A 17,823-nucleotide genomic window follows, 5' to 3' on the forward strand; every position below is an offset into this window, starting at 1 on the left:
ACAGAGGAGGAGCAGCGCGTGTAATATATACACAGAGGAGGAGCAGTGCGTGTAATATATACACAGAGGAGGAGCAGCGTGTAATATATACACAGAGGAGGAGCAGCGTGTAATATATACACAGAGGAGGAGCAGCGTGTAATATATACACAGAGGAGGAGCAGTGTGTAATATATACACAGAGGAGGAGCAGTGTGTAATATATACACAGAGGAGGAGCAGCGCGTGTAATATATACACAGAGGAGGAGCAGTGCGTGTAATATATACACAGAGGAGGAGCAGTGCGTGTAATATATACACAGAGGAGGAGCAGTGCGTGTAATATATACACAGAGGAGGAGCAGTGTGTAATATATACACAGAGGAGGAGCAGTGTGTAATATATACACAGAGGAGGAGCAGTGTGTAATATATACACAGAGGAGGAGCAGTGTGTAATATATACACAGAGGAGGAGCAGTGTGTAATATATACACAGAGGAGGAGCAGTGCGTGTAATATATACACAGAGGAGGAGCAGTGCGTGTAATATATACACAGAGGAGCAGCAGCGCGTGTAATATATACACAGAGGAGGAGCAGTGTGTAATATATACACAGAGGAGGAGCAGTGTGTAATATATTCACAGAGGAGGAGCAGCGCGTGTAACATATACACAGAGGAGGAGCAGTGCGTGTAATATATACACAGAGGGAGCAGCGCGTGTAATATATACACAGAGGAGGAGCAGTGTGTAATATATACACAGAGGAGGAGCAGTGTGTAATATATACACAGAGGAGGAGCAGTGTGTAATATATACACAGAGGAGGAGCAGTGTGTAATATATACACAGAGGAGGAGCAGCGCGTGTAATATATACACAGAGGAGGAGCAGCGTGTAATATATACACAGAGGAGGAGCAGTGTGTAATATATACACAGAGGAGGAGCAGCGCGTGTAATATATACACAGAGGAGGAGCAGTGTGTAATATATACACAGAGGAGGAGCAGTGTGTAATATATACACAGAGGAGGAGCAGTGTGTAATATATACACAGAGGAGGAGCAGCGCGTGTAATATATACACAGAGGGAGCAGCGTGTTAATATAGACCACAGAGGGAGATCAGTGTGTAATTTTTTTTTTTTTTTATATACACAGAGGAGGAGCGCGTGTAATATATACACAGAGGAGGAGCAGTGTGTAATATATACACAGAGGATGAGCAGGTGTGAATATATACACAGAGGAGGAGGCTGAATATATACAAAGGAGGAGTAGTCGTGTAATATATACACAGAGGAGGAGCAGCGTGTAATATATACACAGAGGAGGAGCAGTGCGTGTAATATATACACAGAGGAGGAGCAGTGTGTAATATATACACAGAGGAGGAGCAGTGTGTAATATATACACAGAGGAGGAGCAGTGTGTAATATATACACAGAGGAGGAGCAGCGCGTGTAATATATACACAGAGGAGGAGCAGTGTGTAATATATACACAGAGGAGGAGCAGTGTGTAATATATACACAGAGGAGGAGCAGCGCGTGTAATATATACACAGAGGAGGAGCAGTGTGTAATATATACACAGAGGAGGAGCAGCGTGTAATATATACACAGAGGAGGAGCAGTGCGTGTAATATATACACAGAGGAGGAGCAGCGTGTAATATATACACAGAGGAGGAGCAGTGTGTAATATATACACAGAGGAGGCAGCGTGTAATATATACACAGAGGAGGAGCAGCGCGTGTAATATATACACAGAGGAGGAGCAGTGCGTGTAATATATACACAGAGGAGGAGCAGCGTGTAATATATACACAGAGGAGGAGCAGCGTGTAATATATACACAGAGGAGGAGCAGTGTGTAATATATACACAGAGGAGGAGCAGTGTGTAATATATACACAGAGGAGGAGCAGTGCGTGTAATATATACACAGAGGAGGAGCAGCGCGTGTAATATATACACAGAGGAGGAGCAGTGTGTAATATATACACAGAGGAGGAGCAGCGTGTAATATATACACAGAGGAGGAGCAGTGCGTGTAATATATACACAGAGGAGGAGCAGCGTGTAATATATACACAGAGGAGGAGCAGTGTGTAATATATACACAGAGGAGGAGCAGTGTGTAATATATACACAGAGGAGGAGCAGCGCGTGTAATATATACAGAGGAGGAGCAGCGTGTAATATATACACAGAGTTGGAGCAGTGCGTGTAATATATACACAGAGGAGGAGCAGCGTGTAATATATACACAGAGGAGGAGCAGTGTGTAATATATACACAGAGGAGGAGCAGTGTGTAATATATACACAGAGGAGGAGCAGCGCGTGTAATATATACACAGAGGAGGAGCAGTGCGTGTAATATATACACAGAGGAGGAGCAGCGTGTAATATATACACAGAGGAGGAGCAGTGCGTGTAATATATACACAGAGGAGGAGCAGTGTGTAATATATACACAGAGGAGGAGCAGTGTGTAATATATACACAGAGGAGGAGCAGCGCATGTAATATATACACAGAGGAGGAGCAGCGTGTAATATATACACAGAGGAGGAGCAGTGCGTGTAATATATACACAGAGGAGGAGCAGCGTGTAATATATACACAGAGGAGGAGCAGTGCGTGTAATATATACACAGAGGAGGAGCAGTGTGTAATATATACACAGAGGAGGAGCAGTGCGTGTAATATATACACAGAGGAGGAGCAGTGCGTGTAATATATACACAGAGGAGGAGCAGTGTGTAATATATACACAGAGGAGGAGCAGCGCGTGTAACATATACACAGAGGAGGAGCAGCGCGTGTAATATATACACAGAGGAGGAGCAGTGTGTAATATATACACAGAGGAGGAGCAGCGTGTGTAATATATACACAGAGGAGGAGCAGTGTGTAATATATACACAGAGGAGGAGCAGTGTGTAACATATACACAGAGGAGGAGCAGTGTGTAACATATACACAGAGGAGGAGCAGCGCGTGTAATATATACACAGAGGAGGAGCAGTGTGTAATATATACACAGAGGAGGAGCAGCGTGTAATATATACACAGAGGAGGAGCAGTGTGTAATATATACACAGAGGAGGAGCAGCGCGTGTAATATATACACAGAGGAGGAGCAGTGTGTAATATATACACAGAGGAGGAGCAGCGTGTAATATATACACAGAGGAGGAGCAGTGCGTGTAATATATACACAGAGGAGGAGCAGTGCGTGTAATATATACACAGAGGAGGAGCAGTGCGTGTAATATATACACAGAGGAGGAGCAGTGTGTAATATATACACAGAGGAGGAGCAGCGTGTAATATATACACAGAGGAGGAGCAGTGCGTGTAATATATACACAGAGGAGGAGCAGTGTGTAATATATACACAGAGGAGGAGCAGTGTGTAATATATACACAGAGGAGGAGCAGCGCGTGTAATATATACACAGAGGAGGAGCAGTGCGTGTAATATATACACAGAGGAGGAGCAGCGTGTAATATATACACAGAGGAGGAGCAGCGTGTAATATATACACAGAGGAGGAGCAGTGTGTAATATATACACAGAGGAGGAGCAGTGTGTAATATATACACAGAGGAGGAGCAGCGCGTGTAATATATACACAGAGGAGGAGCAGTGCGTGTAATATATACACAGAGGAGGAGCAGTGTGTAATATATACACAGAGGAGGAGCAGTGCGTGTAATATATACACAGAGGAGGAGCAGTGTGTAATATATACACAGAGGAGGAGCAGTGTGTAATATATACACAGAGGAGGAGCAGTGCGTGTAATATATACACAGAGGAGGAGCAGTGTGTAATATATACACAGAGGAGGAGCAGCGTGTAATATATACACAGAGGAGGAGCAGTGTGTTATATATACACAGAGGAGGAGCAGTGTGTAATATATACACAGAGGAGCAGCGCGTGTAATATATACACAGAGGAGGAGCAGTGTGTAATATATACACAGAGGAGGAGCAGCGCGTGTAATATATACACAGAGGAGGAGCAGCGTGTAATATATACACAGAGGAGGAGCAGTGTGTAATATATACACAGAGGATGAGCAGTGTGTAATATATACACAGAGGAGGAGCAGCGCGTGTAATATATACACAGAGGAGGAGCAGTGCGTGTAATATATACACAGAGGAGGAGCAGCGTGTAATATATACACAGAGGAGCAGCGCGTGTAATATATACACAGAGGAGGAGCAGTGTGTAATATATACACAGAGGAGGAGCAGTGTGTAATATATACACAGAGGAGGAGCAGCGCGTGTAATATATACACAGAGGAGGAGCAGCGTGTAATATATACACAGAGGAGGAGCAGTGCGTGTAATATATACACAGAGGAGGAGCAGTGTGTAATATATACACAGAGGAGGAGCAGTGCGTGTAATATATACACAGAGGAGGAGCAGCGTGTAATATATACACAGAGGAGGAGCAGCGTGTAATATATACACAGAGGAGGAGCAGTGTGTAATATATACACAGAGGAGGAGCAGTGTGTAATATATACACAGAGGAGGAGCAGCGCGTGTAATATATACACAGAGGAGGAGCAGTGCGTGTAATATATACACAGAGGAGGAGCAGCGTGTAATATATACACAGAGGAGGAGCAGCGTGTAATATATACACAGAGGAGGAGCAGCGTGTAATATATACACAGAGGAGGAGCAGTGTGTAATATATACACAGAGGAGGAGCAGTGTGTAATATATACACAGAGGAGGAGCAGCGCGTGTAACATATACACAGAGGAGGAGCAGCGCGTGTAATATATACACAGAGGAGGAGCAGTGTGTAATATATACACAGAGGAGGAGCAGCGTGTGTAATATATACACAGAGGAGGAGCAGTGTGTAATATATACACAGAGGAGGAGCAGTGTGTAACATATACACAGAGGAGGAGCAGTGTGTAACATATACACAGAGGAGGAGCAGCGCGTGTAATATATACACAGAGGAGGAGCAGTGTGTAATATATACACAGAGGAGGAGCAGCGTGTAATATATACACAGAGGAGGAGCAGTGTGTAATATATACACAGAGGAGGAGCAGCGCGTGTAATATATACACAGAGGAGGAGCAGTGTGTAATATATACACAGAGGAGGAGCAGCGTGTAATATATACACAGAGGAGGAGCAGTGCGTGTAATATATACACAGAGGAGGAGCAGTGCGTGTAATATATACACAGAGGAGGAGCAGCGCGTGTAATATATACACAGAGGAGGAGCAGTGTGTAATATATACACAGAGGAGGAGCAGCGTGTAATATATACACAGAGGAGGAGCAGTGCGTGTAATATATACACAGAGGAGGAGCAGTGCGTGTAATATATACACAGAGGAGGAGCAGCGTGTAATATATACACAGAGGAGGAGCAGTGTGTTATATATACACAGAGGAGGAGCAGTGTGTAATATATACACAGAGGAGGAGCAGTGTGTAATATATACACAGAGGAGGAGCAGCGTGTAATATATACACAGAGGAGGAGCAGTGTGTAATATATACACAGAGGATGAGCAGTGTGTAATATATACACAGAGGAGGAGCAGCGCGTGTAATATATACACAGAGGAGGAGCAGTGCGTGTAATATATACACAGAGGAGGAGCAGCGTGTAATATATACACAGAGGAGGAGCAGCGCGTGTAATATATACACAGAGGAGGAGCAGTGTGTAATATATACACAGAGGAGGAGCAGTGTGTAATATATACACAGAGGAGGAGCAGTGCGTGTAATATATACACAGAGGAGGAGCAGTGCGTGTAATATATACACAGAGGAGCAGCAGCGCGTGTAATATATACACAGAGGAGGAGCAGTGTGTAATATATACACAGAGGAGGAGCAGTGTGTAATATATACACAGAGGAGGAGCAGCGCGTGTAACATATACACAGAGGAGGAGCAGCGTGTAATATATACACAGAGGAGGAGCAGTGCGTGTAATATATACACAGAGGAGGAGCAGTGTGTAATATATACACAGAGGAGGAGCAGTGCGTGTAATATATACACAGAGGAGGAGCAGCGTGTAATATATACACAGAGGAGGAGCAGTGTGTAATATATACACAGAGGAGGAGCAGTGTGTAATATATACACAGAGGAGGAGCAGCGCGTGTAATATATACACAGAGGAGGAGCAGTGCGTGTAATATATACACAGAGGAGGAGCAGCGTGTAATATATACACAGAGGAGGAGCAGCGTGTAATATATACAGAGGAGGAGCAGTGTGTAATATATACACAGAGGAGGAGCAGTGTGTAATATATACACAGAGGAGGAGCAGCGCGTGTAATATATACACAGAGGAGGAGCAGTGCGTGTAATATATACACAGAGGAGGAGCAGTGTGTAATATATACACAGAGGAGGAGCAGTGCGTGTAATATATACACAGAGGAGGAGCAGTGTGTAATATATACACAGAGGAGGAGCAGTGTGTAATATATACACAGAGGAGGAGCAGTGCGTGTAATATATACACAGAGGAGGAGCAGTGTGTAATATATACACAGAGGAGGAGCAGCGTGTAATATATACACAGAGGAGGAGCAGTGTGTTATATATACACAGAGGAGGAGCAGTGTGTAATATATACACAGAGGAGCAGCGCGTGTAATATATACACAGAGGAGGAGCAGTGTGTAATATATACACAGAGGAGGAGCAGCGCGTGTAATATATACACAGAGGAGGAGCAGCGTGTAATATATACACAGAGGAGGAGCAGTGTGTAATATATACACAGAGGATGAGCAGTGTGTAATATATACACAGAGGAGGAGCAGCGCGTGTAATATATACACAGAGGAGGAGCAGTGCGTGTAATATATACACAGAGGAGGAGCAGCGTGTAATATATACACAGAGGAGCAGCGCGTGTAATATATACACAGAGGAGGAGCAGTGTGTAATATATACACAGAGGAGGAGCAGTGTGTAATATATACACAGAGGAGGAGCAGCGCGTGTAATATATACACAGAGGAGGAGCAGCGTGTAATATATACACAGAGGAGGAGCAGTGCGTGTAATATATACACAGAGGAGGAGCAGTGTGTAATATATACACAGAGGAGGAGCAGTGCGTGTAATATATACACAGAGGAGGAGCAGCGTGTAATATATACACAGAGGAGGAGCAGTGTGTAATATATACACAGAGGAGGAGCAGTGTGTAATATATACACAGAGGAGGAGCAGCGCGTGTAATATATACACAGAGGAGGAGCAGTGCGTGTAATATATACACAGAGGAGGAGCAGCGTGTAATATATACACAGAGGAGGAGCAGCGTGTAATATATACACAGAGGAGGAGCAGCGTGTAATATATACACAGAGGAGGAGCAGTGTGTAATATATACACAGAGGAGGAGCAGTGTGTAATATATACACAGAGGAGGAGCAGCGCGTGTAATATATACACAGAGGAGGAGCAGTGCGTGTAATATATACACAGAGGAGGAGCAGTGCGTGTAATATATACACAGAGGAGGAGCAGTGTGTAATATATACACAGAGGAGGAGCAGTGTGTAATATATACACAGAGGAGGAGCAGTGTGTAATATATACACAGAGGAGGAGCAGTGTGTAATATATACACAGAGGAGGAGCAGTGCGTGTAATATATACACAGAGGAGGAGCAGTGCGTGTAATATATACACAGAGGAGCAGCAGCGCGTGTAATATATACACAGAGGAGGAGCAGTGTGTAATATATACACAGAGGAGGAGCAGTGTGTAATATATACACAGAGGAGGAGCAGCGCGTGTAACATATACACAGAGGAGGAGCAGCGTGTAATATATACACAGAGGAGGAGCAGCGCGTGTAATATATACACAGAGGAGGAGCAGTGTGTAATATATACACAGAGGAGGAGCAGTGTGTAATATATACACAGAGGAGGAGCAGTGTGTAATATATACACAGAGGAGGAGCAGTGTGTAATATATACACAGAGGAGGAGCAGCGCGTGTAATATATACACAGAGGAGGAGCAGCGTGTAATATATACACAGAGGAGGAGCAGTGTGTAATATATACACAGAGGAGGAGCAGCGCGTGTAATATATACACAGAGGAGGAGCAGTGTGTAATATATACACAGAGGAGGAGCAGTGTGTAATATATACACAGAGGAGGAGCAGTGTGTAATATATACACAGAGGAGGAGCAGCGCGTGTAATATATACACAGAGGAGGAGCAGCGTGTAATATAGACACAGAGGAGGAGCAGTGTGTAATATATACACAGAGGAGGAGCAGCGCGTGTAATATATACACAGAGGAGGAGCAGTGTGTAATATATACACAGAGGAGGAGCAGTGTGTAATATATACACAGAGGAGGAGCAGTGTGTAATATATACACAGAGGAGGAGCAGCGCGTGTAATATATACACAGAGGAGGAGCAGCGTGTAATATATACACAGAGGAGGAGCAGTGTGTAACATATACACAGAGGAGGAGCAGCGCGTGTAATATATACACAGAGGAGGAGCAGTGTGTAATATATACACAGAGGAGGAGCAGCGTGTAATATATACACAGAGGAGGAGCAGTGTGTAATATATACACAGAGGAGGAGCAGCGCGTGTAATATATACACAGAGGAGGAGCAGTGTGTAATATATACACAGAGGAGGAGCAGCGTGTAATATATACACAGAGGAGGAGCAGTGCGTGTAATATATACACAGAGGAGGAGCAGTGCGTGTAATATATACACAGAGGAGGAGCAGCGCGTGTAATATATACACAGAGGAGGAGCAGTGTGTAATATATACACAGAGGAGGAGCAGCGTGTAATATATACACAGAGGAGGAGCAGTGCGTGTAATATATACACAGAGGAGGAGCAGTGCGTGTAATATATACACAGAGGAGGAGCAGCGTGTAATATATACACAGAGGAGGAGCAGTGTGTTATATATACACAGAGGAGGAGCAGTGTGTAATATATACACAGAGGAGGAGCAGTGTGTAATATATACACAGAGGAGGAGCAGCGTGTAATATATACACAGAGGAGGAGCAGTGTGTAATATATACACAGAGGATGAGCAGTGTGTAATATATACACAGAGGAGGAGCAGCGCGTGTAATATATACACAGAGGAGGAGCAGTGCGTGTAATATATACACAGAGGAGGAGCAGCGTGTAATATATACACAGAGGAGGAGCAGCGCGTGTAATATATACACAGAGGAGGAGCAGTGTGTAATATATACACAGAGGAGGAGCAGTGTGTAATATATACACAGAGGAGGAGCAGTGCGTGTAATATATACACAGAGGAGGAGCAGTGCGTGTAATATATACACAGAGGAGCAGCAGCGCGTGTAATATATACACAGAGGAGGAGCAGTGTGTAATATATACACAGAGGAGGAGCAGTGTGTAATATATACACAGAGGAGGAGCAGCGCGTGTAACATATACACAGAGGAGGAGCAGCGTGTAATATATACACAGAGGAGGAGCAGTGCGTGTAATATATACACAGAGGAGGAGCAGTGTGTAATATATACACAGAGGAGGAGCAGTGCGTGTAATATATACACAGAGGAGGAGCAGCGTGTAATATATACACAGAGGAGGAGCAGTGTGTAATATATACACAGAGGAGGAGCAGTGTGTAATATATACACAGAGGAGGAGCAGCGCGTGTAATATATACACAGAGGAGGAGCAGTGCGTGTAATATATACACAGAGGAGGAGCAGCGTGTAATATATACACAGAGGAGGAGCAGCGTGTAATATATACAGAGGAGGAGCAGTGTGTAATATATACACAGAGGAGGAGCAGTGTGTAATATATACACAGAGGAGGAGCAGCGCGTGTAATATATACACAGAGGAGGAGCAGTGCGTGTAATATATACACAGAGGAGGAGCAGTGTGTAATATATACACAGAGGAGGAGCAGTGCGTGTAATATATACACAGAGGAGGAGCAGTGTGTAATATATACACAGAGGAGGAGCAGTGTGTAATATATACACAGAGGAGGAGCAGTGCGTAATATATACACAGAGGAGCAGCGTGTAATATATACACAGAGGAGGAGCAGTGTGTAATATATACACAGAGGAGGAGCAGCGTGTAATATATACACAGAGGAGGAGCAGTGTGTTATATATACACAGAGGAGGAGCAGTGTGTAATATATACACAGAGGAGCAGCGCGTGTAATATATACACAGAGGAGGAGCAGTGTGTAATATATACACAGAGGAGGAGCAGCGCGTGTAATATATACACAGAGGAGGAGCAGCGTGTAATATATACACAGAGGAGGAGCAGTGTGTAATATATACACAGAGGATGAGCAGTGTGTAATATATACACAGAGGAGGAGCAGCGCGTGTAATATATACACAGAGGAGGAGCAGTGCGTGTAATATATACACAGAGGAGGAGCAGCGTGTAATATATACACAGAGGAGCAGCGCGTGTAATATATACACAGAGGAGGAGCAGTGTGTAATATATACACAGAGGAGGAGCAGTGTGTAATATATACACAGAGGAGGAGCAGCGCGTGTAATATATACACAGAGGAGGAGCAGCGTGTAATATATACACAGAGGAGGAGCAGTGCGTGTAATATATACACAGAGGAGGAGCAGTGTGTAATATATACACAGAGGAGGAGCAGTGCGTGTAATATATACACAGAGGAGGAGCAGCGTGTAATATATACACAGAGGAGGAGCAGTGTGTAATATATACACAGAGGAGGAGCAGTGTGTAATATATACACAGAGGAGGAGCAGCGCGTGTAATATATACACAGAGGAGGAGCAGTGCGTGTAATATATACACAGAGGAGGAGCAGCGTGTAATATATACACAGAGGAGGAGCAGCGTGTAATATATACACAGAGGAGGAGCAGCGTGTAATATATACACAGAGGAGGAGCAGTGTGTAATATATACACAGAGGAGGAGCAGTGTGTAATATATACACAGAGGAGGAGCAGCGCGTGTAATATATACACAGAGGAGGAGCAGTGCGTGTAATATATACACAGAGGAGGAGCAGTGCGTGTAATATATACACAGAGGAGGAGCAGTGTGTAATATATACACAGAGGAGGAGCAGTGTGTAATATATACACAGAGGAGGAGCAGTGTGTAATATATACACAGAGGAGGAGCAGTGTGTAATATATACACAGAGGAGGAGCAGTGCGTGTAATATATACACAGAGGAGGAGCAGCGTGTAATATAGACACAGAGGAGGAGCAGTGTGTAATATATACACAGAGGAGGAGCAGCGCGTGTAATATATACACAGAGGAGGAGCAGTGTGTAATATATACACAGAGGAGGAGCAGTGTGTAATATATACACAGAGGAGGAGCAGTGTGTAATATATACACAGAGGAGGAGCAGCGCGTGTAATATATACACAGAGGAGGAGCAGCGTGTAATATATACACAGAGGAGGAGCAGTGTGTAACATATACACAGAGGAGGAGCAGTGTGTAATATAGACACAGAGGAGGAGCAGTGTGTAATATATACACAGAGGAGGAGCAGCGTGTAATATAGACACAGAGGAGGAGCAGTGTGTAACATATACACAGAGGAGGAGCAGCGCGTGTAATATATACACAGACGAGCAGCGCGTGTAATATATACACAGAGGAGGAGCAGCGTGTAATATATACACAGAGGAGGAGCAGTGTGTAATATATACACAGAGGAGGAGCAGTGTGTAATATATACACAGAGGAGGAGCAGTGTGTAATATATACACAGAGGAGGAGCAGCGGGTGTAATATATACACAGAGGAGGAGCAGTGTGTAATATATACACAGAGGAGGAGCAGTGTGTAATATATACACAGAGGAGGAGCAGCGCGTGTAATATATACACAGAGGAGGAGCAGTGTGTAATATATACACAGAGGAGGAGCAGCGTGTAATATATACACAGAGGAGGAGCAGCGTGTAATATATACACAGAGGAGCCAGAGCTGTGTGTATAGTGTACAGAGTCCTGTATCCCCTGGGTGTCTTGCCCCGGTGAGAGCGTAGTGGTAGACCCCGGAGATGACCGCTATGAGACCGTCCACCACGAAGAATTGACGATTTCGGCTCTCATACTTCGTGCACGCTACAATGCGCCTCAGCCAATGGCAGCTGCTGAGACGTCAGCCAATGCAGAAGAGGGTGCCAGCGGCCAATCACATCGCTCCTTACATGGTCCTGCGCGAGCAGCAGTTGACAGTGCACATAATCCCTCGTCACCCAGCGGTCAGGATACGGCGGATCCCGGGGGCGCAGGGATCGGGGCAGATCCGTCCTTCTACCTGAATCGCCTTTGTGTTTGGCTGTGAGGAGGAGCCGCCTGGTCCGGGCACATCTGCCCAGCGCTGAGCCATGGACGTGCTCGCTGTACAGCGCTAGGTATGTGGCCAGCAGCGCAGCCCAGGCATTGCATGCATTATTTATCAGCACGCGTCTTATTCCCCAGGCATATCCTTATCCTGTGCCCATATACAGGGCGGCTGTACGGGCAGGGCATGGTGCCCACATTGTGGATGGGGTGTTATTGTTTATTTGCAATCCTGCTTCTGCACATGTAGAAATCTGGAGCTGATTAGTGAGAAGTCTCAGCCCTGATGGTTTCCATCTTCATCCTGCAGAAGGCTTTAAAATATGCGACAGTGATTCCCACCATCTGGTCCTCCCTCACCAGTAATGGATGGAGCGCTGCAGAATATGTGGGGAGACTTGTGGCAGTGGGCAGGCAATGGTTAATTGGCATTGTGTGGGGAATACCCCAGTGACATGGCACTCAGACACCATGGTAATAAGCTGCTGATGCAGGAGTGGGGGAGGTGGGAGGGCTTTTCCCATCAGTGTCTCCTGACAAGACGTGGCCGCACCAAGCTCATTCACTACTCACTCTCCTCATTGGAGATCTGGCCCGTCCTCAGGTGGCACAGCTCCACGGGATGGAGAGACCTTCTCCACGGGCCCGTCCATGGGATGGAGAGCCCTCCTCCACGGGATGGAGAGCCCTCCTCCACGGGCCCGTCCACGGGATGGAGAGCCCTCCTCCACGGGCCCGTCCACGGGATGGAGAGCCCTCCTCCACGGGCCCGTCCACGGGATGGAGAGCCCTCCTCCACTGGCCCGTCCACGGGATGGAGAGCCCTCCTCCACGGGCCCGTCCACGGGATGGAGAGCCCTCCTCCACGGGCCCGTCCACGGGATGGAGAGCCCTCCTCCACGGGCCCGTCCACGGGATGGAGAGCCCTCCTCCACGGGCCCGTCCACGGAATGGAGAGCCCTCCTCCACGGGCCCGTCCACGGGATGGAGAGCCCTCCTCCACGGGCCCGTCCACGGGATGGAGAGCCCTCCTCCACGGGCCCGTCCACGGGATGGAGAGCCCTCCTCCACGGGCCCGTCCACGGGATGGAGAGCACTCCTACTTCATGTGCAGAATATCATTGCTCATATGTCATGCAGTGGTATATTCTCCAATATTGGCAGAACGATATGCCAGCAATTTGAACTTGGACCCGGCGTCCTGGGTTTCAGTTGCCACCAAGGACACCGTTTACATAAAGTTATTCTGTTCTCCGTGTATTTTCATAGGTGTCGTCTGGGTTCTCTGGTTTCCTTTAACACTCAATGACTGATTTTTTTTGTGGGAGGACTTTTCTAGAAAACCAAACAAAAACCAACACTTAGAAACTTTGTTCTATGGACTTACTGGGGTAGAAACATTAAAGGGGTTGTCCAGCCACAAGAAGCAATTTACTGGTGGCACAGATGTGTTAAAGATAACAGAAGAGGTGTACTCTCCTGCTGTCTCCACAGTGGGTCCAGAGTGGGCTGCTCCGGGATCCAAAGTGACGACTTCTCTGCTTCGGTTACATGACTGCAGAGGTCTGCGATTGGCTACAAGTGCCTTGCCCGGGGTGTCCTTGGATGTTCTGATATCACAATCTGATGTTCTTTCTAGACACTTTTCTAAACTCTAATGTGTGGAGCTAAAGGAGCATAAAACACATCATTCATCTGATACAAGGCATGTACACCATTTTTTTGGCACAAATTGAGTTAACATTTTAGGTTATGCTCATGCTGCGTCTTTTCTCACAGGTTTTCAAGCGGGTCTGCTAAAAAAAAATAGCAGAGAAATCTCCCCAAAAAATCAGAAGCATGTTCCTGTTAATGTGTATGGGAAAACAATTTCCTATTCATATGTTTAGGCTTTCAAATTGTCTCTTCAGAGAGGAAGAGGACTATACCTCTAGTGCTACCTACAGGAAGTAGCATTTCTAAAAGTCAATAGCGACCCTTTAAGGAGCCTTATCACATGACTTAGGATAAAAGGCAATACCAGAAACTCAATTTGCAGACACTGTGTTTCGTTAAAGGGTCACTATTGACTTTTAGGATTGCTTCTTCCTGTAGGTGGTACTAGAGGTATAGTCCTCTTCCTCTCTGAAGATACAATTTACATTGTGGCTTTAAAAGTCTCCTCACCTGACGTGCTTAACACATCACTCTCAAGGAGAAATATTACCCCTAGATACTAGGCTTTCAAAGACGCGGCTAAGAGAAATACGTTTCCACTAGGAAGATGCTTAAAGGAAACCTGTCAGCAAGTTTTTGCTATGTAATCTGAAGACAGCAAGAGATAGAGGCTGAAACACAGATTTCAGGGATGTGTCACTTATCAAACTCCATGTTTTTGTTTGTTTTAGCACCAGTAGCTCATCATTGCTGTGTCTAACTGGTCCTGGTCCAGCAACGCCCCCTCCTGTGACAGACCCCTCACTGTCTATGGACATTGTATATACAGAGCCTGGTGTGGACGGGGTTAGCTTTCTCGGCTGTGCTTCATGCTAAATCTAAAAGCTCTGATTGTGTGAGAATGGCTGCCCCCAGTAATCTGAATGATACATTGTTGGATTCAAGGTCCCTTTACCTACATCAGAAAGATTCCCTTCAATACTTCACAATAGAAGAAATGGGAAGGTTAAAAGAACGCCCAGGCATATTTTTGAGTGTCAGTGTTTCCTTCATTATTTAGTGCATTTAAAACAAATCCTGCAAACGTCAGTAAAAAGAGCCAAAAAAGGCTAAAAAAACCACAACCCAGCAATGGTGGAAAAGAAGTTGAGAAAGCGCTCAGGAAGCCACCAAAAAATGCTAAAGACATTTAGGTTTACAAAACTGAGAAAAAGGAGCAATTCCCGAAAAGTCTGCTTTAAAAATGGACAATATAAACCAATGAAAAAGGACACAGATTGAACACACCCTTTAAAGGGATTTTCCAGTCCTTTAAAATTGCTGGCTGATCAGGTGTTTTGGGTGCAGGATGTGATTAGTTGCAGTGCTGCACAGCACCATCACCTGCATGGTGGCTGTGGCGGGGTGCTGCACATACACCCCTGTCTGAATGACTAGGTGTGGATCCGCAGTACCTGGCCACTCTGCAGTTGCAGCCTTGAAGCTGATCATATTCTTCCGCTGCTGGCATTGGGAGCAGCTGATCAGCGGGAATGCCGGTCGTCGCACCCACACCAATCTGGTATCGCCCTATCTTAAAGAGAAGCCATCAATATTATCTTACTAGAAAACCCAATTTAAAGGGGTTTTTCCACTTTTAGAAAAAATAGTGACCCCCAAGAGATTCCTGTAAGGTAAAATAATAAACGACAGATACTAGTCATCCTCCTGCTCCCTGCCGCTGCTGTCTGACTCAGCAGGGATGTCACAGCGACAGCGCACATCATCGCTGCAAACAATCACTGAGCTCAGCAGCGGATCAGGCGCTGAGGCGGGGGAGGGTGAGTACTGCCTGTCTTTGTTACCTTACAGGAATCATTTGGAGTTCACTTTTCTAAAAGTGGAAACCCCCTTTAAGTGACTCAGCCTTGTCTAAGCAGAAATGCTAGCAGAAATCATCATCACAAAAAAAACGACCCCCCACCCCCCCAACCTCTCCCTTCCTTAGATGCCAGTGTCTGGTGTATGCTTTGCTTCTTCCCTGGGATATGCTATATCTTGATAGTTGGACTCTTATCCATCATAGAGTGCTATTTTGTAGAAGTGTAAAGATTTCAGACGCTGTAGTATACATTAGACATGGCTTGATTCTTTTGTAGTTTGCGCAGATTTGATGGACCCAAATTCTGCCAGTTCGGAGATAGGACAGTATTTACGTGTAGTGCAGACCAATTTAGGACATGGCACAGCTACTAAACTAGGCCAGGTAGTCCTCTGTGTGCAGCATATGATACTTTATCCATTTACATTCCTGCATTTTCAGGGCTTTAATAGCCTGTTCAGATACAATCATGGTTGATGGTAGGGCTGTATAGTAGACACTTCTATCATGCATCGTTCACATGTGCCGCTCACACATGATTTTGGTAGGTTTTAGCCTTTGTGCGTACAAAATGAAAGTAGCACTCACATAAAAAAATGCCATTCCCTTATCAGGAAGTTTTATAGGGATTCCTGCTCAGCAGAAGGCCGCGTTCACACAGGTACCGGATTCTTATGACTTTGTAAAAGTCCTTACACTTAAAAAACAAGAACTTAAATGTTTGTTCTATGGATGTAGTGGAGCAGAGTCATTAAAGGGGTTGTCCAGCCCCTATAAACAATTTACTGGTGGCACAAATGTGTTAAAAATAACACAAGACATTTACTCGTCTGCTGTCTCTCCAGTGGATCCAGAGTGGGATGTCTATTTCCACAGCTGGCGCAGCACTGAAAACAAAACCATAAACATAAATCCCCAGCCTTGTCTAACTAAACAGGACAGACCCTGGCTACTCCTACACGGCTGAGCTAGCACCAGTCCGGCCAAACAAAACAGCTATCATCCTTAGCAACCAGTGATACTTGCAGTTTAGTGCACACGGCCTGTGCAGTCTCCTCTCAGAGAGACTCTGGCTTCTCTCTCCCTGGCTCCAACACAATTGCTCTGCTCTGCTCCCCCAACTGACTGAGAGAGACCAAGCTGAACACATGTCCTGGTTCTTAGTCAAAGCTAGTCAGGTGCATCTAATCAAGACCTGCAGTGCTAAGATTAAAACGAGTCCTACCTAGTTTTCCTACAGTATGTAAAGTAATGTCGATGTGTTTACTTATCGATCAACATCTTCTTTGTTTCCCAGCGGCATTCCGATTCTGTTCTGAATCACATGTTTGTAGTTCAGCAAGGACCAACTGGTCCTTGATGAAAACCCTCATACATGTGGCTATATCCTTGGTGTCTTCTGGTGTCCTTCGACAGCTCTTTGGTCTTCACCAGTGTTGAGCGAATTTGTTCGGCATTTCAAAATCGGGTTCGTATTAGGGGTTCCGGCTTGTTCGCGCCCAAAAAATCGGCTCTGTCCATGAACATCCCTGATTTAACACGCTGTCACGCAGATAATTGCCAAATCAGGGATGTTCATGGGAGGAGCAGATTTTTTGGGCGCGAACAAGCCGGAACCCCGAACACAAACCCGATTTTGAAATGCCAAACAAATTCGCTCAACACTAGTCTTCACCGTAGTGGAGTTTGGTGTGTGACTGTTTAAGGTTGAGGACATGTGTCTTTTATACTGACAACAAGTTCAAACAGGTTCCAGTACTACCGGTAATGAGCGGAGGACAGAGGAGCCTCTTAAAGAAGAAGTTACAGATCTGTGAGAGCCAGAAATATTGCTTGTTTGTAGGTGACCAAATACTTATTTTCCACCAAAATTAGAAAATTTTTT

General features: G+C 45.3%; 1 protein-coding gene across 1 annotated transcript in view; it reads left to right on the forward strand.

Moving 5' to 3' along the window:
• The first annotated feature begins 12,255 nt into the window (after positions 1-12,255).
• HECW2 (HECT, C2 and WW domain containing E3 ubiquitin protein ligase 2) overlaps positions 12,256-17,823 on the forward strand; it is a 324,205-nt gene continuing 318,637 nt past the window's right edge. The window contains exon 1 of the mRNA XM_073647864.1: positions 12,256-12,492. The gene's annotated coding sequence lies outside the window, so the exon portion shown is untranslated. The remainder of the gene's footprint in view (positions 12,493-17,823) is intronic.

Source organism: Phyllobates terribilis, unplaced genomic scaffold (genome assembly GCF_046119375.1).
Source record: "Phyllobates terribilis strain yellow unplaced genomic scaffold, ASM4611937v1 Scaffold_9__5_contigs__length_417890890, whole genome shotgun sequence".
In the NCBI taxonomy this organism is placed as follows: domain Eukaryota; kingdom Metazoa; phylum Chordata; class Amphibia; order Anura; family Dendrobatidae; genus Phyllobates; species Phyllobates terribilis.